This window comes from Pteropus alecto, unplaced genomic scaffold (assembly GCF_000325575.1).
Source record: "Pteropus alecto unplaced genomic scaffold, ASM32557v1 scaffold146, whole genome shotgun sequence".
NCBI classification, from domain to species: domain Eukaryota; kingdom Metazoa; phylum Chordata; class Mammalia; order Chiroptera; family Pteropodidae; genus Pteropus; species Pteropus alecto.
Window position 1 is genome coordinate 13,882,901 of NW_006442107.1, and position 25,592 is coordinate 13,908,492.

A 25,592-nucleotide genomic window follows, 5' to 3' on the forward strand; every position below is an offset into this window, starting at 1 on the left:
AAAACTGAGGAAAAGCAGCTTTTGGTTTCCTTCCTCCTGCCCACAGTCTCTGCATCCATTATGGGTAAGGCAGAGACAATGGAGTTCTAGTGTCTCCAAGGGAAAGGGCCACAGAAATTACTATTTCGTTGCTTCCTGGTCCTCGGGCTTCTTAGAGACCACGATGCTACAGCACTCACTGTGCTCAGGAATGAGTATAAATCTACTTCTGGACAATCTTCGAGTCAGAGCATCTGAAAAACATCTGGGACTTTATCATTACCCGCCTCTTTCCCATATAACCAATGCCCAAATAGCAAAAGCCAAAAGAGTCTATGCCAATTCTTCCATCCTCTGTGTTTTTAAAGTAAATTTTTTATTATTTAAGGGTAATGCATTTTAAAAAATGTACGAAGAATGAATTTTTACAGTAAACACACCCATGTAACCCCCACTGAGATAAGAAAATAGAACATTACACTCCAAAAGCTTCAACCAATCACTAAAACCCCATTCTCACCAAGGGTAACTGCTATCTTAAATTATAAAATCATAAACTAGTTTTTCCTGTACTTGAACTTGATATAAATTATAGTAGGTACTCTCCTGGGTCTTCTTTCACTAACTATATAACTTAGATTCATCCACATTGTTACACAAATGTAACAGTACATTCATTTTCAGTGCTATATAATATCCTACTATGTGAATGTAATACAATTACCTATTCCACTGTTGATAAACATTGCATTTAAGTTTTGCTATCACACAGACTGTTACTGTAAACATTTTATATATGTCTTTTGAGGCATATACATCTGTTGGGTCTCTATTTAGATATAGAATTGCTGATTCATAGAGCATGCAGATGTTCAGCTTTGTAGCTATAAAAGGGTATTTAAAAGTGCATATGTGTGTGTTCCTTTGGTTCTATGTCTTTGCCAACCATTAGTATTATCGTGCTTTTAGATTTTAAGCATTCTAGTGGGTGTATAGTAGTATCTCTATGGTTTTAATTTGCATGTCCCTAATGAATAAAGTCTATTGGCCATTTGGATGTCATCTTGGAGTGCCTATTCAAGTTTTTTGCCCATTCTTCTTTAAATTGTCTCTTTTCTTATTTAATGGGCGTAGGGGCTCTTTATATATTTTGAATATGAGTCCTTTGTTGAACACACACATATACATAGAGAGCGCATAAATATCTTCTCCCATTGTGTGACTTGCCTTTTCATTTGTATTGTCTTCTGAAGAACAGAAGATCTTAATTTTAATGTACTCCAAATTATAACAGTTAGTGCTTTATGTACAGCTAGTGCCTTTTGTGTCTTATCTAAAAATCTTTGCCTACACTAAGGTATGAAAATATTTTCTTTTGTTATCTAACTACTTTATTGTTTTACTGTTCACCATTAGATCTATGATCCATCTGGAATGGAGTTTTGAATGTAGCGTAAGATAAGGGGCACGATTCATTTATTTCCATGTGGATATCCAATTAACCTAGCTCCGCTTATCGAAAGGACAAACCACTACACTACAGCATCACCTCTGTCATCACCAACATGTGCGTGTGGGTTTATTTCTGGACTGTGCTGTTCCAATGGTCCAGTTATCTATCTTGGCACCAGTACTACAATGTTTTAGATGCTGTAACTTTAAAACAAGTCTTGATATCTGGCAGTGTACTTCCTCTGATTTTGCTCTTTTTCAAGACTGTCTTGGCCATTTCTGGCCTTTTTCACTTCCATCTAATTTTGGAATCAATTTGTCCATTTCTACAAAAAAGAAAATGTGCTGGGATTTTTATTGGAATTTATATATATATATCAACTCGAGACAAATTACATCTTTATTGAATCTTCCAAGTTATGAACATTGTATCTCCCTTTTAATTTAGTTTTTAAAAATATCTCTCAATTTTCTAAATAGAGGTCTTGAATTTCTTTGGCCAAATATATTCCTAGATGCATGAAAATTTTACTTTTGTCATTTTGTTTTCTAAGTTTTGTCACTGTAATATAGAAATAAAGTTGATTTTTGCAAATTGATCTTATAGCCAGTGACTTTGCTAAATTCATTTGTTAATTGTTAAACTATAGCTCATTTTGAATAATCTTTGTATAAATCATGATGCCTACAAATGATCATTTTATTCTGTCTTTCAAATGCTTACACTTTTTTTCCCTTGTCTTGTTGTAACTGTTAGGACCTCCAGTAGCATGATGAAAAGAAGTGATTATAACTGATCACCTGTCTCAGTCCCAATTTCAAGGCTTTCAATGTTTCGTCATTAAATATGATGTTTGCTCTATTTTTGAAGAGAGATCATCTATCAATATATGCAATTTGCTGAGATCCAAGTTTGCCAAGAGTTTCTTCCTCCCACAATGGACACAAATTGTATCCATTATGAGCATATAATTTTTCTATTTCAGCCGGTTAGCTTTTACATATGTAAAAAAAATTTTTTACATATGTAAAAAAAATTTTTCTTTTTCAGCCCGTTAGCTTTTACATATGTAGATATTTAAAAGAAGACTACTGCAAATAGGCAAGAAGCAGCTGGTGGATCAATGTGGCAGAGAATGGTGGCATGGAAGACAGGTCGTGAATATCAAATTTAAAACACCAAATTACTCAGGCCTTTGGTCACAGCATCCAAGCAAAGCTCCTCTAAACCAAACCATCTTTCTGCTCCCAATTCGGCTCATCGCAGCTCTCTCATGGGCACCACTTGCCCAGGCCACAAAAGGTGGGAAACTGGCAGCGGCAAGCAAAGCAGATGAAAATGAAAATTTAGACCACAAAACCCAGCAATGGGGCATACTGTCAACTTCTACTTGATGCCATGGCGAGAAAAGATGAAAATGAGGAAGAGGAAGAAGAAGAAGAAAACTGCATTGGATCAGATATCCTGTGAGGCAAGACTGTAGGTAATGAGAAGACTTCAAATAGCATGTTTTATTACTCATAAAATACAGCCCTTGATGGCTTGGGGGCCACAGCCCCAGGCATATCAGGATGCCTCTGCCCACCCCTTCTAGCGCCCCCATAGTTTCCTGGCATCAGGCAAAGTGAAGCTCATGATCCCGCAATAGAGGACTCGCCTTTACTGCTGGCTTCAGGGCAGGCTCTGGGGGACCTCTGAGCCCTCCTGCCCTCCACCCCAGCCCTGTGTCCTCTTAGAATGAAGACAGACCCAGCGGCTTTCTCAGGGGAGTACTCTGAGGATGCTGAAATTATTTCTCCCCAGATACTTTCATCCCTCAGTCATAACACATATCACACAAGATCATAATTGCCAGTTTAACTATCCTTCTAGATTATAAATAACTGGCAGACATGTGGTATTGAATACTTCCCTGGATATTTAGCCAATATCTGACAAACAAAATACATTGGTTGCATTCTCAATATGCTTGAAAGCATTGGAATTTGACCCCGGGTCTGCTGATCATCAGGACTCATTATGGTTAAACCAAATCCTGGTTACAAAGGCCAGAAACTGGGCCTGGCATCCCAAGCCCTTCATCAACTGGCCTCTAGTCATCTCACACGCCCCGTCTCCAAACAACTAACCTATTCTCCCATTTCCCACCCACCCAAACTCACCTCTTCTTTCCAGGCTTGACTTGAGGCCACTCCTGACTCCACCAGGCTGACTCCTATCAGGGAAGGGACCCAGTCAGGGAATTCCAACCCAGAGATAATACATGGAAGAGAAGCAGCAGCAGGACACCTCCCTTCCTCTGAATGGGCCAGGCACTGTGCTAAAAGCTTTCCAGATGTAATTTCATTTAAGGCTCGCGACCACCCTCTGTCTTCCATCCTGCCATTCTCTGCCACATCGATCTATTTTATGGATGCTGGAACTGAAGCTCAGAGAGATCGATAGTATATCTGTGGCTTCCAAAGCCTGTGCTTTACACCATTATGCTGCACTAAACAGAAAGCCAAAGAGGCATCCATGAGGGGTGCCGGGCGGGGAGGGGGCAGGGGAGGTGGCAGTGCCCAGCAGCTGCATCTGGCACTTAACAGGCAGCAATAAGTTTCAGTGGATGAATGAGTGAGTTAATGCCAGAGCAAACTGTTGAAGATGAGGATGACTCAGCCAGGAGAAGGGGGTGGGGGTGGGGGGATGACAGGGGCGGAGGGATGGAGGGAAGGCAGAAGCAAAGGCAAGAGAGTGTAAAGCAGCAAGGAATGTGAAGAACCAAGGCAGTCAGGCTGCTGAAGCGTAAAACATGAGACAGAACAGGAAGGGACAAGACTGGACAGAGGGAGCTCTGCCAGGTCACTGGAGGCCGAGAATGTCTCACGAAGGCACAAGCCTCCTGGTGTTACTGATGAGCAGTAACAGAGGGAAGCAGCCAGTCGAACCCTGAAGCTCCAACTCAATGTGCTCAACACAGAAATCATCAACTCCCCATGAAACCTGCTCTTCCTTTCGGGCTGCAGGCTCCAGGACAGCCCAGCTCCTTCTTGGTGTCTCTGCTCTGGGCTCACCCTTTATCCCTCCCCACACCCTTCTTCCCTCCCCCCACACACCTGCAAGTGGAACCTGACCTGCAATTCAGTAGGGAAGAAAACAGGCACAATTTACTGCCTTCCTGGAGATTTTTCAAGGATGTTCCTCCCCCATCGCTCTCTCAAGAGGAAGCAATGTGTCCCCTGACCTATTCTCCTGGCCCAGTGCTCCCTGGGGCTGTGATAGAAGGTGGGCAGTCTTCCTGTTACCCACTGCTCTTTCACCATCCAGCTCCATCATCCCTCCTCGTACCTGACCTCAGGACCCTGGCATCTGCTCACAATCCTCCCTCTATCCCAATTTTTGCCACCGTCTTAGAAGATCCCATCCCTTCACCCTCTTACTTCAATGGCCTAGCACCTCATTCCTCAGCAAAAAAAAAAAAAAGAGGTGGGAGGAGCCACACTCACCCTGGGTGCCATTTACCAATCACACAAACTCACATTCAGAAAGTTGGCAGATTCACATTCATCAACCTCCAAAAGATAGTGTCCTCAAGGCAGGAGGCTCTGGGGCTGAGAGTGGTCACATGAACAGCAGGGCTGTGCTGTGTTTCTGGCATTCCAGCCAAAGAAGTACCTGAGAATACATGGCATCAGCTGCAGCTCCGCACCCTTCCTCACAACTCGTGGGCAAATGGCAGAGTAGACACAGGAAACAGAAAACCAACTCCCCTCTTCTGTGCATGGGAAGCTGCCTTCCCTGCATATCTGTCACTTGGTTCTCTGGCTGCTGTGGACAGCACCTCACACAAAGGACTCACAACCCTGGGCACTGAGAAGCCCCCCAGAGGGAAATTTGCTACTTCCTCACCTTCTCATCCCCTGCACCTGGCCCAGTGACTGGCATTAACCGACTTAAACTGAGGAGAAAGCGACAGTTCTATATATTCCAGAAGTGCAATATATATTAATGAGGATTAGCAGCAGTCTCATTGTCAGAAAGCCCTGAGCTAGGAGAGAAAAGATCGAGAGATTATGGTCCCATTATCTACAAGCTGTAGAGGCTGAGCGGTAGCCAGAGAAGACCTGGGTTCTTCCATCGTCCCCTGGCCTCTCCAGCCCCTGCACACAACCACAGAGGGAAGCACCCACTTTTTAGTTTATCCGACTGCCTTCCCACGAGCCACAGCAGGCTCGGAGGCTCGGCAAAGCCCACAATAGCAGGAAGGGATTCTAGCCACAACCTACGTAAGAATCACACCCAGAGAGACACACCCCCACTGTCACCAGAAAGAATGGCAACACAGAACCACACTGTTAGAAGCACTTCTGTGTTCAGCACAGAAGCAAGCAAGCAAGGAAGCGATGCGAAAAAAAAATTCATGTGAAGATCTAGAGAAGAGATGAGAAGAAGGGACAGATCCAGTTTTCCCATTTTGCAGATGAAGAAACTGAGGTCAAAGAGACCAGCAGGGATCACCTCCTAACACACAATGTAATTTGCAATTTTGTTTTAGTTATTATCTCTTCCTGCATCCCTCCCACTACAAGATAAGCTCTATGCAGGTCAAAATTTTTGCCTGTTTTGTTTGCTGTTGCTTCTCCAGTGCTTAAAACAGAGCCTGGCGCATAGCAGATGCTCAATAAAAACATGTTGAATGAACAGATAAATGATTAATACAGCTAATTACCCAGGCTCATGAGCGATGGGCTTTGAGAACAGCATACTGCTTCTCAACACAATGCATTATTGTTCCCAGAGAGATAAATAGTAGCCTCACCCCAAAAATGTGAAACCCACACCCTCCGATTCTGCAGGAACCGGGCTGCAGAATGGTGGAGTGTAAGGAGAGGCAGTGCAGTTGCCTGATTGGTTCAGTCCTCATTTCACTGAGCCTTGTGTAAACTGATTGGAAACTATTAGAACACTAATGATATCTAAAGCCCATCATTCGACCATGACTGACAGTATGACCAAAATTCACTGTGAAACATGCACAGACAGCTCTATAAGCCCAAGGAGCTGGCCCTTTTCCTGTCACATCGGTTTTTAACTCCAGTGACCCATGCAGGAGAATCACTGCAATCCCATTTTGGCAAGAGAACAACTTAAATGTAGGTCCTCTTGAGGAAGCAGAAGCAAAGCACGGTCCTGGGTATGCAGTAGGCAAAGCCTATCTTTGCCCCCTCGCAGATTCCTCCTGCTTTGGCAAACTCCAGTCACCAGACAAATACTGCCCAGAATAATGAAATTTAAACTGTTTAGATTTTGCAGAACTTCATATGTTAATTTAATGGAGCTGGCATGCTCTGCTTCAGGGACCAGGCAGGCCGAGGAACTTTTGCAAAATGAAAGCAATGGCTTTCCAAGAGAGTAAGGGAAGAAAAGAGGCTTAAAGACACCAGAGCCCTGAGACACAAAGAACCCTCAGCCTGGGGCACAGCCCCTCCTCTGCCCTCCAGCTCCTCAGCCCGGGATTAGCTCTTGTCTTACTCACGGCTCTCTCACTAGCATCCTGGTGTTGCAGCCACAGCAGGCAGAGCTGACCCATCGGGGCCTGACAGGTCACAGCATCAGGGGCAGCGCCCCAAGGAAGAGATGGGTGACACACATGTCAAATCGGGAAACCAAAAATCATGTTTCCAAAAGTTGGGGTGATGGTAGACATGATGGGGAACTTGCCTGGGTGAGCACTGCTTGTGTTCACTGGGACATCACAGATCGGGGGGCATCTCTCCAGGCCAGGCGCAAGGTAGGAACTAATGAGGTACACATGTTAGCACAGATAGGTTCTGGGCTTTCATCTAAATCCTCTCTCACTGCTAATGTGAGGCTGGGCCTTTAACCACAGGGCTGTTCACAAACTCTACTGTTACAAGCGAAGTTCAAAATCTCAGGATGCACTAAAGGCACCAGCTCCATCTAACCCCCACATCCTCTCTGCAGGAGCCTCCAAATTTTATAGGAGAACGTAGTGAAGGCTTCTGCACACTGCATGAATGAGTGAACCAAGAGGCTCAGAATTAGAAAAGACTTTGGTCACAGGTGGCACAATTTGGAATACAGAGCTCTTGAGTGGCCAAGGAGATAGGCAGAGACCAGGAAAAATAGAGAGACAGACACTTCTAAGGAAGGCAGGTCAGAAGCGCTGTCCTAAACATCTTGATACAAATCAAAGGGTCTAATGAAACTCAACTAAATATAGACAAGTCATAATTTCCTGCATAAGCACAGTTCCCAACTTACACAAGGGTGGCATTCGAAAGTTCATTATGACATGGTTGTCCGTGTCTGAAAATCTTAATGCATTTTTCATAGAAATAAAGTAATACCTGTGGTTAGGATATCAGGCCACATGTCACCATCATGGCCTATAAATTCTTAGCAACAAGGCCCATGCTTTATTCTTCTTGGATTTCCAAGTCCATTGCAGGAAACCTAACAAAGAGCAAGAACTCACATCTACATAGGATGAAAGACTTTCTGCGGGGGTCAGACACGATTTCACATTTAACTTCCTTATGTGTTCCTCGAGATAACATGTGGTGACATCCTCAGTTTTTAAAGGTACTTGGAACCCTTGACCTAATTCGGGTACTACACTAGCCTAAGGAAAGTGAGTATTCCTGGATAATCGTGCAGAATAGAAAAGGAGCTAAAACATGGGCTCTGCTTGTGCATTTCAGGCAGGTACCCAGGCTGGTAATTTCATTCAGCCAAGCACAGATGGAATGTGCAAGAAGCTCTGATGAAGGGGTCCTCCACTGATGGCCTTGGCAACCTCCTGGACATTGAAGCTTTCCCTTAGTAAAGAGTAGTCAAACTCATTCAAAACTGGACCTTTAATATTATAGCCTCTGAACTTCTTAAATATGTCTCCCCGTCCCATTGTTCCCTCCGCCAGCCCCTTCAAATCTGTTCTCTGACTTGACAGAGGAAGAGAACCACAGCCTTCTGGCCACATACCCCCCATTACTGCTTACTTCATCACTATGCTCAGTGATCAAAGTGTTTTTCATATGCTAACATTCTCCTATGCTGCTTGCTGCTGCATTTATTTATGGTATTTTGCCAACTGACAATTTCTGGTGATCTGTGCTCCGTGGGGTTTGAAAAATGGTTCCCACACAGTTCTGTCACAGGTGTTGTCCCTTTGTAAAGTTGCAGAATGGGGGTAAAGGGTGAGTGCTGGATGACATCAAGCTGCAGGGGGACACCAGGGCTTCACCTCACAATTCATCCACACAAAACAGGGTCTCTGAAGGCTTAAGAATAAAGAACAGTCAAATAACTACAAACGATGATTTTTAAATGAATAGTCCTTTCTATGGGCTGTGTTTTAAAAGATCCTTATACTCTAAAGTCCAAAGACTCGAATAACAAATTCTTCTGACACAGGGTAATTTGCCTAATAAGTAAAAACCTCCTGACAATCCCGCTATAGAGAGAGCCAGGAATTCTCTGCCAGAAAGCAATCTCACTTCTAGGTATTTATCCTAGAAAAATGAAAACTTATGTTCACACAAAATCTCTGTACAAATGTGTATGGCAGAAAAAGGTATGACATAGTGACTAAGAGATGCAGCCGCCAAATCAAATGTGTATAGCAGTTTTATTTGTAATCACCCAGAACCAGAAACAATATAAATGCCCCTCAACAAGTAGATGGATAAACAGACTGGTACATCCATAGACTGGAATATCACTCAGCATTAAAAAGGAATGAACCACTGATGCATACAACAACTTAGAGGGATCTCAAGGGCATTATGCAGAGTGAAAGAAGCCAGTCTCTAAAGATTACATACTGAGTGATTCTATTTATATGGCATTCTGGAAAAAGCAAAACTACAGGGAGAGAGAACAGATCCCTGGTTGCCAGGGAATGCCTTACTATAAAGGGGTAGCCCTACGGAATTCTTTAGGTTGCTAGAATTGTTCTGTATCTTGTGATATTGCCGATTCTCAAATAATGTCATTTAATTCAATGTCCTTTCATTATAATGTTGATGAGGGGGAAAAAAAAAAATCAATTCCCAGGCAAGGCCAGTGTTTGTGTGGCGTTTGCAAGGTCTCCCCATGTCAGTGTGGGTTTTCTCCGGGTACTCCGGTTTCCTCCCACATCCCAAAGCTGTGCACATTCGGTCAGCTGGCATGTCTACATTGTCCCAGTCTGAGTGAGTGTGTGTGTGTGTGCGTGTGAGTGGCCCTGTGATAAAAAGGGGCCCTGTCCAGGGTGGGTTCCCGCCTTGCACCCTGAGCTGCTGGGATCAGCTGCCGCCACCTGCAACACTGACCTGGAATAAGTGGGTTGGAAAAAAATTCTTTTCTGACTGGTTTTTATTAATCTTTCTTAATGTATTGTTTATATTTATTTCAATGTTTAATATTAGAAGTGTTTGGGGGTCTTTATTTAGAAGTTTGGTGAGGTTTTTGAGACCAGAAATATGCTATAAGAGCTTAACTCTTGTTAATGTCAATTAACCTATGGTAAAATTGGTTTCATTGCACGTCATTCTGCTTAAAGTCACAGTTTCCAAGAACCTATCAACAACATTAAGTGAGGACATACTGTAGTTACAAGAATCTATGCATGTATTAAATTAAAGCTCATAGGATTATATAACAAAAATTAAAGTGAATTTTATTGTATATAAATTTCTTTTTAAAAGATTCGCAAATTTTGACCTTCTTCCCATGAATCAATGGTGTCTAAATCCCCCCGCTCTTGAACGTGGGCCAGCCTTGGTAGCATACTTCTAATGAGTGCAACATCGATGGTTAGAAAAGGTGACAGCGCCCCCCTAGCCCTCTCTCTTTGGAGCCCTGAGCTGCTATGTAAGAAGTCCAGCTACCCAAAGACACCGTACTAGAGAGACCTTGCGGTGAGGGGGGGTGAGAGATAAAGAGAGATGCCAGAGGAGCTCCCAGCCCAGACACGAAACTTGTGACTGAAGAAGCCTCTGAGATGGTCCTGGGCCCAGCCATGTAACCTGAGAGGCTCTGAGCCAGAACTGCCTTAGGCAGCTCCCAAATTCCTGCCCCAAGGAAACTGTGAGAGATATTAAAAATGCTTTAAGCAGCTATGCTTTAGAGTGCTTTGCTCACAGACATGAATAACAAATATAGGCATATTTTTTCAGCAATTGCCATGTGACACCTTCTCATATGTTATTTTGTTTTTCATTCATTTCATCATTTACTGAGCACTTTCTATATGCCAAGGACTACACATAGAATGGGGACAGAAGTGCCAAGAGGCAGGAGGATCACTAGAATGTGAGAGCTGAGAGATGGGGGGCGGGGGCGGGGGGGAGGGCCAGGGAGAGGCTCTTAGTCTGGGCGGCTGGCTGGCTGGTGGCCTTCCTCACTGAGGCAGCACGAGTCTGTGGGACGATAAGAAGATCCTCTCTAGACACAGCGCACGTTCACCATCTGTGGAACATCCAAGGAGAGCCGTCTGGGGGCAGCTAGAGAGTTGGCCTTGGGACCAGAGAGAGCGCTGGACCATCAGAAAGCCCTTGAAGCCACCCAGGTAAGGAGGTCAACTGAGAGGAGAAGGCATAGTCTTGAAACAGAGCCTGAAGAAGGCCAACATTTGAAGGGCAGGAGGGAGCAGAAAAATTGAGGAAAAATAGAGAAGACTGGTGAATCTGTCACCATCAAACTTAGAACAGCAAGCATTCCTCAGAGGGGACAACTAGAAACATCAAGTGCTACTAAGAGATTAAATAAGATCAAGATGGGAAAGTATCTCCTCCCTTAAAGACAAAACCGTTTCACCATGGTGGTGGGAACAGCTGCTGGAACGGAACAGGAGGGAAAGTGAGATGAGACAGTGTTGCTTAAACAAGGTCTAACACTCGGGGTGAAGGTAGAGGAAGAGGGACGGATCTGGGGGCCGGGGAGGAGGGGTTTTCTGCATGAAAGAGGCTATAGCCCATCTCAGTGCTAAAGGATGCATTCCAGAAGGAAATAGGTGTTGAAGGTACCGAGGAAGGGGCCTGGCCATGGCCAGAAGAAGAGACACATCTGCCCCTGTCAGGAAAGAGGGCACACGGTGCAGGCAAACAGGGAGCCAGGGGCCAGGGCTGCATCTGAAGGTGCTGCTCTGTGTCTGCAGTCACAAGTGTGGCAGGGGAGAGGAGGGGCTGGGAAACGGGAGGTCGGTCTACCGATGCCCCTCAGAGGCCACATACGCCAAGTGACAGATCCCTGTAATATGTAATGGTAGCAGCTTTTATTGTTTTTTTTCCAAGACAGCCCCATAAGGGAGATGCTATTGTTCAAAGGTTACAGGAGAGGGAACGTGGAACACACAGGCTGGGCGGGAGCCCACCGCCATCCTGCTGACCCTTGGTTTCTTTTATTTTGGTTACTGTGCTGGCCCTAACAGTCTGACACTGAGCAGACACTCCATAAATGTTTGTGAAAGAGAGAGGAAGGAGGGAGAGTCCCTGGAAAGGGTTACATCTTAAGCCTTCATTGGCTGATACCTCAACTCACCAGGAATCAGCAGTGACGGGGGCCCAAGGGGACCGTGAGACCTGCCCTCCAGGCCCAGGCCCGGCCCACCCCGCCGCTTGTCCCTGACTCTCTTCCTCTTCCCACGCATTCTTCAGAGGTGGCTTTGCGGTGACTGCCTATCCATGTCTCTCCTTTCTTCTTTTCTCTGTTTCCCTTTTCCTCATCTTTTCTTGGTAAATATTTCCTTCCCACGTTCCTGCTTTTCTCTCCTCTTCCCTTCTTCTTCCCTTACGTTTCCGTTACACGGAATGGAAGTAACCTCTGAAACAGTTTTGTGCTCACTGATGACAGCCCAGTGTACCAGTCCAGCCCTGAGGCTCAGGGTATCGCCTTCCTCTGGGGAGGCCATTCTTAGCCGTCACCCCCACCCCAGAGCCAGCCAAGCCTGATCCTGACTCCTGGGTCCCTTCTAACCTGCATGGAAGGCCTTTCACCCTTCCTCTCACCTACTCAAACCTACCTGCTCACTCCAGGGAACTTTCTGGACTATGCAGTCTACATGGGCTTCTCCCACGTCCGACGTATCCATGTCCTAGGATCAATGCCACTGATCCCAGGACATGAACATGTCCTAGGAATAATAAAGCTTTAAAAGTCAATGTAATAAAGCTTTCCACCCTGCTGCCCAGCCCTCAGAAAAATCATTCCTACATGGTTGTATACGATATCTATGAACTCAGCTGAAATGTTCCCAGATTGTGTTCACTCTGCAAACTTCTCTGACAGACAGAGGCAGGGAGCCTCACTGGAGAGAGCTGGGGCCTGGAGACCTGAGGGTGTGTGCCTGAGTTCTCGCCCTGCCGCCCTTTGAGGAGTGGTTACTGTGCATCGGTCATGAAACCAACTTGATTTTAGTTTTTTCACCTTGGAAACAGGGCCTAAATGCCCCCATCTTGCCTCCTTTCAGGGTTGTGTGAGGATCAGCCAGGGAACCTATGTCCCAGTGCCTTGTAAACTGCACAGACATGCCGTGGTTCCGTTACTGGCGTTTTTGGTGATGAGTCACTATCCACAAAAATGCACCCAGTTCTGGGAACAAAAAACCACTCATATCCTTGACTATTGTTCTAGATGGGGTACCCAATAGCTCTTCTTTCCCTGCCCCCAGACACACAGTGCTATTGAACGTGAATGGAGGATGCCCAGCAAGATAACCTCTCCCACCTCTGGGCACTGGCCGCTCAGACACTAGCTACTTGGGTACTGCCAGGTCCTGCAGAAGCCAGAAGGTGAGTGATTTATGGATGCTACGGCCAGGAGCCAACCTGAGCACTCTCGCGACCTGAAGCTATGATCCGATCTGGTGAAGGGGTAATACATCTCTCCTAGGTGAGTGCCAACACCTGAAATAAAATCTACCCTGAGACTCTGAGTTTGGCAAAGGGCTGAATCTCCCTGTGTAGTAAGAAGGGCAGCCGGACTCTGCAGGCCCCACTCTAGTCTCCCAGATCCACCTTCTCTTGGAATTTCCCACTAATAACAGATGTTGCTGCCACACTGGCCTCAGGAATCTTGCCCCCCACACAAGCTCACAATTCTCTTTGCCTTCCCTGCAGCTCAGCATGTGCAGGAACAATTCACCAAGGCTGAGTGGAAGGGTCAGGAACAAAGCAAGTGAAGACACCTGGCTCACAGGGCAATGTCTCCCCATACTGCACTGGAAGCCTGAAGTCTGGCCCCATGGAGACCTCACCATCCCCACACAGGGGAGCCCCAGGGCTTGTGTATACCCCTCCAAACTCAATGGGAGACGACACTGACAGGACGGTGGGCCTTCTTTCGCCAACCTGAGGCTTCCTGTCTGAGGACCTAGCACGGACCTAGTGCAGAAAAAGGCCAGAAAACAAGGTTTTGATACATGAAGGAGCTGGTTCTACTTTACTTACCCTCAACCTGGGGGAGAAATTATAACATCCAAATCATGTCTACAGACTAGAGACCTGACAAAGTTTTGAAGATATCAGCTCTTGAAGGTTAAGGGTCTGTAACCATCATGTTTATAAACATATACTGCACTGGTTCCACTTAGCCTTTCAAATATAAATAAATTATTAGGGCTCATTATGGATTAGGCACTGTCCTAGGAACAGTAAACAGAAAAATGAGTTAAAATGTATATGCTGCAGCTGGGAGTTTACACCTGGCAGGGAGACAGTGACATGGAATGAAATACGAACCAGAGTGTCCTGGGTGAGAAGGTGTATAGGGTACAGCTCACACAGCTCTGGAGGAGAAAAAGCTCAGCAGAGGTGACCCTTAGACGCAGTCTCAGCCCAGGCTGGAGGGCTGGAGGGGCAGTCTAGATAGAGGTAAGAGCTTGACCAACCATCCAGAGCAGCCTATTAGGAGAACTGCAAGCATTTCAGCATGGAAGGGCTTAGGAGAGGCTTAGGAGGAACAGTCAAGATAGCATGAGAGCAGGGTCAGGCCTGGTTAGTACTTGGATGGGAGACCACCTAGGAATACCAGGTGCTGTGGGCGTTTAAAAAAAAAAAAAAATAGCATGAGAATGTCAGACAAGAGGCCAGGTCACAGAGCACTGGGAATCCTTGTGAAGAGTTGGGATTCTACTCTATAAATAATGGAAGACCACCAGAATAAAGAAGACATCAGGGAAAGTCGGTTGGGGTGTGGGTGAGAGAGCTGTTATGTGGAGCCAGGCAGGAATCCACATGAGAGCTGAGGGAATAAAAAGGAGGGGACTGGAAGGGTGCACGGGAATCAAGGCTGACTCACAGTTCTCATGGTGTTTCTAATGAAAAAGATGCAAAAAGGAAATGGGGAACAGGTCTGGGAGAAGGAAGTTACTCATTTCATTTTGTTCTTATATACATGTCCATGTATATAATTTTATGAATCATGTGGGTTGTTATGAACTAAATGTTTGTTCCCCCTCCTCCAAAATTCACATGCCAAAGCCCTAATCCTCAGTGTAATAGTATTAGGAGGTGGGGCCTTTGGCAGGTGATTATGTTCAGATGAGGTCATGAGAGTGGGGCCTCCATGGTGGGATTAGTGCCCTTATAAGAAGAAGAGACACCAGAGCTTCCTCCCTCTGCCATATAAGAATACAGCAAGAAGCTGGCCAACTACAAGCCAAAAAGAAGGACCTCACCAAGAACCGAATCTGCCAGCACTTTGACTTAGACTTCTCAGCCTCTAGAACCATGGGAAATAAAAGTCATTTCAGGCCCCCAGTCTATGGTATTTTGTGATAGCATCCTGAGCTGACTAAGATGTGAGTTATTTTAATAGCTACCCAATATTGTATCCATAATAAAGCATAATATTCTTAATAGCTCCTTTGTCATCGGACATTGTTTTAGCTTTTCGTGATTAAAACAATCCTCAAATATCTTTATACATGTAGCGCGTTTGTCATTTTTACTTATCTCTTCAAATAATTCTTATAAGTGGTGTCACTGGGTCAGAATTTATCGTTTTTATGATTTGTATGTGTTGCCAAGTCTCTAGAAAGAAGTAGGGTCATTGACTACCCCAGCCAATGAGTGCCTCTGTTTTCTCAAAGAATTAACAACTAATGAGATGTATCTTTGTCTTACTAATAAAATATTGCTACTTATATGCATGAAATGTAATCATTCTAACTTTACATTGACTTTTAAAGTTCAATCATGATTTTGTCCCTCAAAACAGGGAGAGGCAATGGGATACATACACATAATTTACTCCGGGTTTTAATACTCTTCTTTGAATACCTCCTGGTGGTATTCCCAGAACTCTAATGTCACCTTCAGCTGTGACACCAGCTGCATGTGAAAGGAAGAAGTCAGACTGGGCTTTACAACTTGGCCCTACGCTGATTTAAGGACCATCTTTCCGACCATCTTTCCAATCATCTCCAATGCCTAAACTGCTCTCATCCGAGATGAATTCTTTACCCTTCTACTCAGCAATTAAACATCTAAGAACTGATCTTAAGGAAGTATCTGTATTTTTATTGGCAACTGCCCAAACATCCAATGGCTCATTCATTCATGTATTCATTTAATGAATATTTATTAAGTACCAATCATGGAACAAGGAAACATTTTAGAAGACAGAGCCCTTTCTCACAGAGCATAGGAGCAATGTTTACCTGGATGAAGGTACATGCACAAACTGGATCACCATGCTGGCCGTAAAGATGATATGTTATAAGAATATTTAATGACTTGGGAAAGTATTCAGATATAATGTTAATATGCATAGATATTAAAATTCTGATAAGACACATAAGTGTTCAAAGTGGTTCCCCTTGGGTGGTAAGAGAAGTGACTTAAGTTTCTTCAGTGTGCCTCTCCGTAGTCTCCAAATTTCTATGATGGGATGTTTTGCTTGTTTTATAAGGTTAGACTCCTTGCCTTTGGCCTTTCTCCCACTAAATCTAGCTTTATTAGTGGTAACCTCTTCTCAGCAATGTCACCCTCATTCTACACACACAGTTCAAGTTCACAGCTAAATGGAACTGCAGGTGTGAAGATGCTTTAGGTTATCAGACATAGATAGATAGATAGATAGATAGATAGATAGATAGATAGATAGATAGATAGATAGATGATAGATGATAGATAGATAGATAGATAGATAGAGATAGATAGATAGATAGATAGATGATAGATGATAGATAGATAGATAGATAGATAGATAGATAGATAGATAGATAGATAGAGTAACAAAAACAGTAAATATTATTCAGCTCTAACATGAAAAGAAAGCAACTTTTTACTTCTGCCACCACAGGGAAAAGTAACAGCAACTCTCACTAGGTACTATCTGCAGGTCACAGGTCACTCTACTTACCAAACCCTGGGGTCATGGTTGTTCTGGTTTATCCATCCTACTTCCATCCTCTTGGACACAATCACCCAATTAATTGTCCAGACTCACCTCCATTCTCATCTGTGGGGATGTAGGGATCCACCTCTCCAAGCGAAAATCAAGAACAAATAAAGAATAAATTCTAACAAATAAAGTTGGAAAATGGAAAAGGCCACACTTGAAGAGAGGGTCAACTGCTCACCATCATATATGAATAAGCAGCTAGAACATCCTTGACTAGAAGCTTTACAAAAGGGACTTCTGCATGGAGACAGCTTAGATGAGACCACTTGTCCTTCCCTCTAACTCTAAAGTTTATGATAACTCACTCATTCAAATACTTTTTACTGTACACACACTATGTGCAGGCATCGTTCCAGTCTCTAGGGCTATATCGGTAAAACAAACAGACCATAAAACAAATCAACTAACCAACCCTGCCCTCATAGAGCAGTGGGCCAGACACTCAAAGGCTTTGGAGTTGACCTGAATCTCAGGGGACTGAGGGAAGTTTGGAGCAGAGCAGTGACGTGATCTGACTCTCCCTCTCCTCTTTAGCCAGTCACACAGGCCTATTTCCTAGGCTGTCCCTTCACATTAAAATCCATTGAACGGACCCTCTCTGGTCCTCTCTAACCTTTTTCTGTTTTCCTATTAATGTCTATGTTCCAAGACAAGAAGGGAACATACACCCCACCAGATATCAAGACTTACTGCAAACTACAGTCAGTAAGACAGTGGGGTATTAGCATAAGAACATGCTGCTAGACAGTGTAGCAAAGGGCCCCGAAACACACCCATGTGGGTCAGGGTAACAATGAAGACTGTACTCAGAGTCCCTACATGCAACTCAGATATTGCCCAGCCTCTGGTCCTCAGTCAGCTGCTTTCCCTCGAGCTGTATGCAACCTGTGTGATAAAATAAGAGGACCAGACAGAAGTCTCCTCACAACCATTCACAAGGATTGAAATCTAGGTTTGCAGGGTACAGCACACTTAACAACATTAAAGTTTGCTTTCATCTAAAAAGAAGGGGGGAAAGCATTGTTTAAACCAGCTGTCTGAAGCCCAGTACCACCACGCATTCATTTTTTTCATGAGTTGTAAGAAATGTTACCATCGACTCTGGAGTAATAATTATGATGAGGGAAGGGTTGGAGAAGCCGAGCACAAATCACAGATGAAACAAAACTTGTGCTAAATGGTATAAAATGTAATTGGTATAAACTTCTTTAGTCAAAACTGTGGCCACATTAGGCAGCCACACTAAATGGCTGCAGTGCTGTATGTGACTCTGACAGAGAATGGCAGCAGCACTGGATAATCCTTGGTTATCCAGAAGACCTTCCTCCTGGTTCTCTCCTCCAAGGACCCACTGCTCAGTTTCCAACCTGCTCTAAGCATGTCAGTGTCAAGTCACACAGGAGCATTTGCCCATCAACTCATTCGCTATGAACCCCAAGCCGCTCTTGGGATCTGATGAGCCAGTCAAAAGATCGTCATTTATCTTCTATTCCAAAACTTCAAAATAATCTTTGGCTTGTCCCATGACCTCCGGTAAGACCCTGGTATTTCATTCCCTGCTATAATACCAGTGCAGGAAGAGTCTGAGTAGCCCAATCGATAACAGAAAAACTCTTCTTCTGGGTTTTCTTCTTTGCCAGAATGCTAAAAATATTTGATGAGGTGATCAATGAACTAATTTTTCTGGGTCCTTTTTGCCAAATCTAGGAGTACTGTTCTACGTCGAACTACAAGATATTTAACATTTTTCCTTTTTTCAACATGTTTAACAATTTTGAGATAGTTTTTTTCCTAACATTAAGTTCTAAACATTCTCCCTTGGAGTCCAACATTTTAATTTCTGGATTACAAATCAAAGTGATGAAAAGGAGGTATGTTCCCAAGTTGGAAACAGACACAATGGAGACTCCTTTTGTCACTATGTGGCTCTAAAAATAGATAAAATTCTGGGTATATAATTTTGCTGATATATAGTAACTTAATTTTTTTAATGCACTATCTTCCCCCTCCCCAACTGCTAATCCACAAAACAGATTAATCTATCCATTGAAAGTTGCCTAAAATAGTAAGTATGCCAAGGTATACAATCGACTGACATTTTCACGTGCATTACACTGCCATTCATTGCATTCTGAGATGCTCTCCTGAGGCATAGTGAAGATGGAGGCAGAGCCAGCTCACTGGGGATCAGGCCAGATCCTGGTGTGGCCATGCAAGCATGTCACAGGCTCTAACGGGCACTGGGAACGGAGCGCCTTTATATTGGTATCATTAACTACATTCTTAGCTACACCTTGGTTTAGATAAAAATTTAAGTGCGTCCACTGAAGCACCATGTATAATACTCCTACCTTAACATCTCCTTTACCAAACTAACAGTTTATGTAACTGATTGCTGACTTCATCATCAGAATTGACTTGACTGAACCTAGTAAGATCCCCTGAACATTAAAAGACTGATATCCTATACTTGTTTTTCAAAGAACCTAAGGAGAACACAACCATCAGAGTCGGGGGAAAAAATATCAGTGGAAGCATAACAAAAAATTTGCTGATGATTGGTCATCTTATCTGTAGTAAACATGCTCAGGACACAAAGTGACATTTAATAAAAGGATTCTGATTTCAAAAGGAACACTGAAACTCGTAATCAAATTTTTTAAGCTCTTTTATAAAAAAAAAGTTCAACATGAGAAAGTATAGAAAATAGTATAATGACCTTCCCTCTCCAAATACCCATAATCCAGCTTTAACTCTTGGTCTATCTATACACTCGTCCACCTACTTGCCCCTCATTTAGGATTATTTTGAAGCAAATTTCAGATATTACATAATTTCATCTTCAAATATTTCAGTATGTATTTCTGAAAGATACAAACTTTTCTTTAAACATAACCACAATACCATTATCACACTTTAATAATTTTATTACAAATACCTTTATTAATTTTTTTATTTTTATTAATTTACTTTTAATAATTGTGAATATCGAAGAATTACTATTCAATGATCTCAAATATTTATTTACAATGTGTTTTTTTGGATCAGTATCCAATTAGAGATACACATTGCAATTGGTTGATATAGCTCTTTCTTTTTTTTTTGATCTCTTAAATCTCTTTTAATCTAAGATTTCCTTCCATCTCTTTTTTCATTGCACTTTATTTGTTGGAGAAACTATAATTTTCCACAACCTGGATTTTGCTGATTACATCCCTATGGCGAGGCTTAACATTCATCATAACTTCATTTCCCCCATTCTTTCTTAGTTCAGAACAAGACACAGAAACACTTCCCAATAAAACAGCTGAAAAAATAAAACAAAACAAAAAGCAGTCTGGTTGTCTCTATAAAGGAGTGGATGCTGACAAACCCTAGACTCTGAAAATGTCCTACAGAAGTGGAACTGGCTCTGCCGATTAGAAAGCCAGGTTTAAACCAGGGACATTCCTGAGCCAGCCACAGACAACGGAGGCTTCATCTGGAGATGAGGTGTGGAGGCTGCTGGGAGGGAGCGGTAACCATCTTCCCTCTGAGGGCAGAAAAGTTCCCAGGTGTTCCAAGATTCATCTTTAAAGAGAAATAAACCATGGGGGAGAGAAGAGGATGGGGGAGGGGTGCTCCTGCGTTGGCCTCAGCATGTTAATCAGTTTTAAATCTGCCACCATTAAGAAGTAACATTTCAGAGTCCGGAGGGGGAGGGGGAAGGCGAAGGCAGTCCTGTTGTTTTCCAGAAGGACACAGGTTGGACTCTAAGGACAAAAGGCACAGACTCACAGAATTTCAACACTGGAAAGACTTACCAGAACACAACCATTTAAGTCACAGCCCTGTGACAGGCGACCTCCTGTAAAGGCAATGCAGTCAGCCCCCTTCCCCCTCCACACCCTCCTGCACAGAAAGCATGTGCTCTGTTGGTTTTCTAATAATGGGACACAGTTGGCTACAGGCTTTAGAGTGAAAAAAAAAAAAAAGCCTTGATCTTAAATCCCACTCCTTCACTTAAAGCAATGTGGCCTCAAACAACCTGCTTATCGTCCCTGTGCCTCAGTTTCCCCATCTGTTAACTGGGGATACCACCGTCTGCCTGCTAGCATTGTTGTGAAGATGAACAAAGTTCTGTGTGGATGCCTGCAGTACAGTAGCCCGACAAAATCATTCTATGTTAGCCCTTTCCCCCCAAGATTTCTACTAGTCCATTCCAACCTAAATCTTTTTAGGGAGCCATGACAGCACCTGCTAGACATCTGGCTGGGTTACCAATGCAGTCTGTGGCCGTGCATGAAGCAAAGCCAACTGACCCATAAAGGGTTCAATCCCATGATCCTGATCTCAATAGCACAGCTCCAACCAACTGAGCTAATTATGACAGAGTCAGATTCAACTCGGCTTGCGGAGACACTCTTAGCAGTTCATACAATATTCTTAAACAGTTTTGTCCTAAGACGCTATGTGACGCAACACACTTGCCAACTTTACTAATGATCTCATCTTTTAAAAATCTTAATGTAATGTAGCAAACAGATGTGTCCCTTAAGAGGATTAAGGTGGAAATTCATTAAAGCAATAATACCAGCGGATTTGTGTTCTAAAACTAACGCCATCAATCAACTTAGTACACACTCCATCTAAGCACTATTCAGCTTTCAGGAGACACGGAAGAACTGGACAGCCAGGCCTTCACCCTCAAGGAAGTTATCTACAAACAGGGGAGATGGTGACAACCCCCATATACGAGACCCTGACCTAAATGACCTCTAATCCAACTGCTCAGATGTAGTGTGCACAGGAATCACCAGGGCATCTCGGTAAAACGCACATTCTGATTCAGCAAGAGAGGAGGGAGGCTTGAGTACATTTATTATAAGAGCCAGGTGATGCCCAGCCCACATTGGAGGACCAAAGTTCTAATCCTCACTGCAATCAGCTATTTTACAGGTCGAATAGCTGAGACGGCACAGTAACCACAAAGACAAGGGTAATGAAAAAGGAGTGATCACGGTACAGTCAAGGCTAATCCAGTCAGAGGATGGGACTCTGGGATGTGGACAGGCTGCTTGGGAAAAAGGACATTCGAGACACAAAAGTGGAGTCATTAAGAATTCAGACCTGGAGTCAAATGCCAGCTCTGGAACTTCCCACTCACATGATCACTTCCTTCTGCTCCGGGTCTCTTCTGCTGTGAGATGCAACAGTACCAGTACCTGAATCATGGGGGAGGTTGTGGGCTTGGTGAGATGATGTATGTCGGCGACAGTGCTTAACTCCGGACAAGCAGTTACTACTGCTCCACTCTCTAGTCCACAGCAGGCACCAAAACATTTCCCGAATTAAATTGCTGTCATTACTGCCATTTTGACATGTAAGCTAGTTATCATTTTCCTTATAAAAATACTCTAATTCCAGTTTTGTCTATCAAAAAGGAACATGAAACCTTTGCGCCTTTAGTGTCAATCAATCCAAACACATTTAAGCTTTTAAAGGCCTATGATTCTATTAATTCTACTACATAGTTTTTCTACATTAGAAGTCCTATAATCACAATTTTTTAAAAAATATTATATCATAAATAAACACCTGTTTATACTGCATTTGAAAAAACAGGCCACACCTGTGTGGCCAGCCAAACCATATAACCAACAAAACGAACATCTCCCCAGTGAAAATACAGCACCTGTTTTGACCTTTTGTTATCAAAATAATTAATCATCTTCCCTGGAACTACTATAAAAAGCTGGGGAGGGTGTCCAATCTAGCAGCTTGAAAAAGAAAAGATACAGTATAATAAGTGCAATATATTTTTGTCCAATCCAATGGTTTAGTTCAACGAACAACTAACTTCTAATGGAGTCGGCAGATTTGAGCTAAATTAATATATCATCAAGTTAAGAAAAGATGCATAGACTCAAGTTTTGGCTAGAAGGACCTGAGAGGTTATCCAGTTCAATGGCTCCCAGCACAGGAAAATCCCTAGTGAGCTTTACAAATTAGGACCCTCTGCTGAGGCCTTCCGGAAGCTGGTTACAGAAGTGTGTTCACTTACTGAAAATTCATCCAGCTGCTCACTTATGCCCTGTACACTTTTCTGTATGTGCTATCTACTTCAAGCAAAAGTTTACTCCTAAGGATCTTGAATGAGCGGGATGGCTAAGAACACCAGGAGTGTCTGCATCTTCCACAGTCATGCTTCTCCTCTTTACACCACCCAGAACGCCCCTACCACCAGAACACTTCCTCTTGCCAGGCTGGGCTCAATAGGACCTGAGAGAAGCTTACCCTGCAGCCCTGGGAAGCCTGACCCACGGAAGGAGCCTGGGGTGATGGTGACAGCTTGCCCACTCCTTCATTGTTAGCTAATTCACAGCAGGCTTGGCAACTGTTCCCACCTCTCAATGTGAACTCACCAGGCCAGGAATTCTGCCTCAAGGCTCTTATTCATGCTTGTAACATTCACCTGCCTCAGGCCAAAAAGTACTCAGCACAGGAGGGTGATGTGGTGAATTCTCCAAGTTAATGGAACAGAAGCCCCAGATGGTGTGGCGTCTGCCCACAGCCACCCAGCTAGTCCAGGGAGCAGAACAGCACTAGGGTCTCAAGTCTCACAGGCCTAGTTTGAATCTCAGCTTCCCACTTCTAGCAGAAAAATTAGGTTTCTTAATTACTCTCCGCCTCAGTTTCCTCATCTGTAAAATAGGGATAGTAAAAGTCTCCACTTTACAGACATGTGCGGTACTAAATGAGATCATGCATCAATATTACTGGAAGAGCACACACCTACATGCTAAGTGCTCGAAATGTGTTAGCTTTTTCTGTCACAGGTGGATCATCCAATTTTAAGAGTCCCTATTGGAAATTAACCATCATTTTAAAAGATGAAAGTGCACCTAGGCACATAAATGTCTTGAATTTTGATTTACAGAAGGAATCCTGGCTAACAGAATTAACCACTCAGCTCTAGATGTAAAAAACAACTGCCAACATCAGAATACATTGTAGGAGTGTTTGGGCAAAAGACTCTGAGACCAAGCCTAGCTGGCCCTCAAAACGAGGGGTATGAGGGATCAAGGGTCTCTGTGGGATATCTTCTGGTTCTGTTTATTCCACAGGGACACCTCAGAAAGTTCCGTGAGCCAGTGCAACTGCTGTGCTGTGGCTTCCAGTGTTTGTATGTGTGGCGGGGGGAGAGGGGGATGATGCCAGAGCACTGGGATTTCCTCCTACTAGACCAGGAACACTAGGTCAAGACTATGGCTATTCCATGAAAACATAAATAATGTATTTCAGCTTCCAGCTTGAAAGGTCAACCACTTATATAGGGTTTGAAATACAAGGAAACCACTTCAAGGTCATAGGGCCACAATTATGTCTCCTGCGGTTTCAACAAAAGATCACTGTAATCAGAGAGCATAATGAATGGAATATGATGCTGAAGAAGCTCTTCGAAAAACTTTTAGCTGAATCCACTGATTGAGAAGAACCAAATAACTCACAAAAGTGCTTCTGATAAGATGAATCCACAATACATTCTGTCCCTCTATCTCCCCATCCAATCTGCCTTTGTGGCCAGAGAGGTTTCCAGGAATAGCAACTGTATCCATGCTGCACCAGCAAGGAGAGAATGAGTTAGAACTGCCCCATTCCTCATTCCTGAAAACAGGTTACTAATTAAGTAGTAAGGGAAAGCACTGGTACACTACTAATAGACGGAGAAAAACACCACTGCCCAAGTTCACGGGTTTCCACACACAACGCCTCCGCCTCCCTACTGCCAAGGCACGTGAACATAATGCACACAACTAAAGAATTTTTTTAATCAATTTTGTTCTTTTTGGCATCAAGGGTTGTCGCTTCCAAATATTTATCAGTGCTGACCCTCGAAGAATAAATCAGCGGCGGCTTTGATATGGACCCTAAGAAAAAAATGTACCAGAGCTTCAGTCAATCTAAGTGGGAAGAAGGGTTCTCCTGGGTGACTAGTGAGCTTTCAATGCCCAGCTTTTTGCAATACACTTTGCAAGATGACTGTCCTCCTGCAAAGGGTTAAAAAGAAAACTCTATCGGGTGGACTGAGAAGCCATTCTTCCCAGGGGACACTCATTTCGGGCTTCAAGGCTCAGGCTTTGTGCGCGCACCGCCCCTCTGGGCCCCCGCCCCTCCTCCCACAGAGACTGCTCCTCCAAGGTTCCCAAGGCCACCTGCTTCTCCTAAGAAAAAAGGGCTACTCCGAGTGCTATCACAGTGCGCGGTCAGCGTACTAGGCGGTGCCCCCTGGGGGAGGAGGAGGAGGAGGTGCCCAGAGGAAGCGTGCTTTGTCGCGAGTGTCGCGGGGCCCCCAGCAGCTGCCCCAGAGGCCTGAGAGGTTTTGTCCAGGGCGTCGCTCAGGACTCTGAGTCCCCCGAGGGACCTGAGTGCCCCAGGACCCCGTTCTTTCCGCGCTTGCTTCGGCACCCGCCTGGCTGCCAGGGCCGACTGCTGGCGTCCGGGCCCCACCCCGCCCACCCCGCGGAGCTAACGGCGCGGTGCTCGGGAACCTTCTCCATCCTCCCGCCGGCGCGGCACCTGCTCAGTCCCGCCCGCCCCCAGCTCTGGGACGGAGCGTGGGGTTGTCCTCCTTGCCCGCCCGAGAGATCCCGCGCCAGCCGCCGGGTGCCTGGGGTTTCTCAGCCTAACCGGGAGGAGGGAGGTCTGCCCTTGGGAGCTTGTCGCAGGGGACCGCCCCCCGCCCAGCCGGCCCGCTGCGCCCCCACCCGAGCTCGCCCCACGACAG

The 25,592-nt window shown here is 44.3% G+C and overlaps 1 protein-coding gene and 1 long non-coding RNA gene across 2 annotated transcripts in view; one reads left to right on the plus strand and one right to left on the minus strand.

The window, feature by feature from the left end:
* Positions 1 to 25,592, minus strand: part of FHOD3 (formin homology 2 domain containing 3) — a 421,374-nt gene that overhangs the window by 395,420 nt on the left and 362 nt on the right.
* Positions 12,625 to 15,341, plus strand: LOC112469272. Its single transcript, XR_003042600.1, has 2 exons — positions 12,625 to 13,309; positions 13,537 to 15,341. It is a non-coding gene; the product is annotated as an uncharacterized LOC112469272 (long non-coding RNA).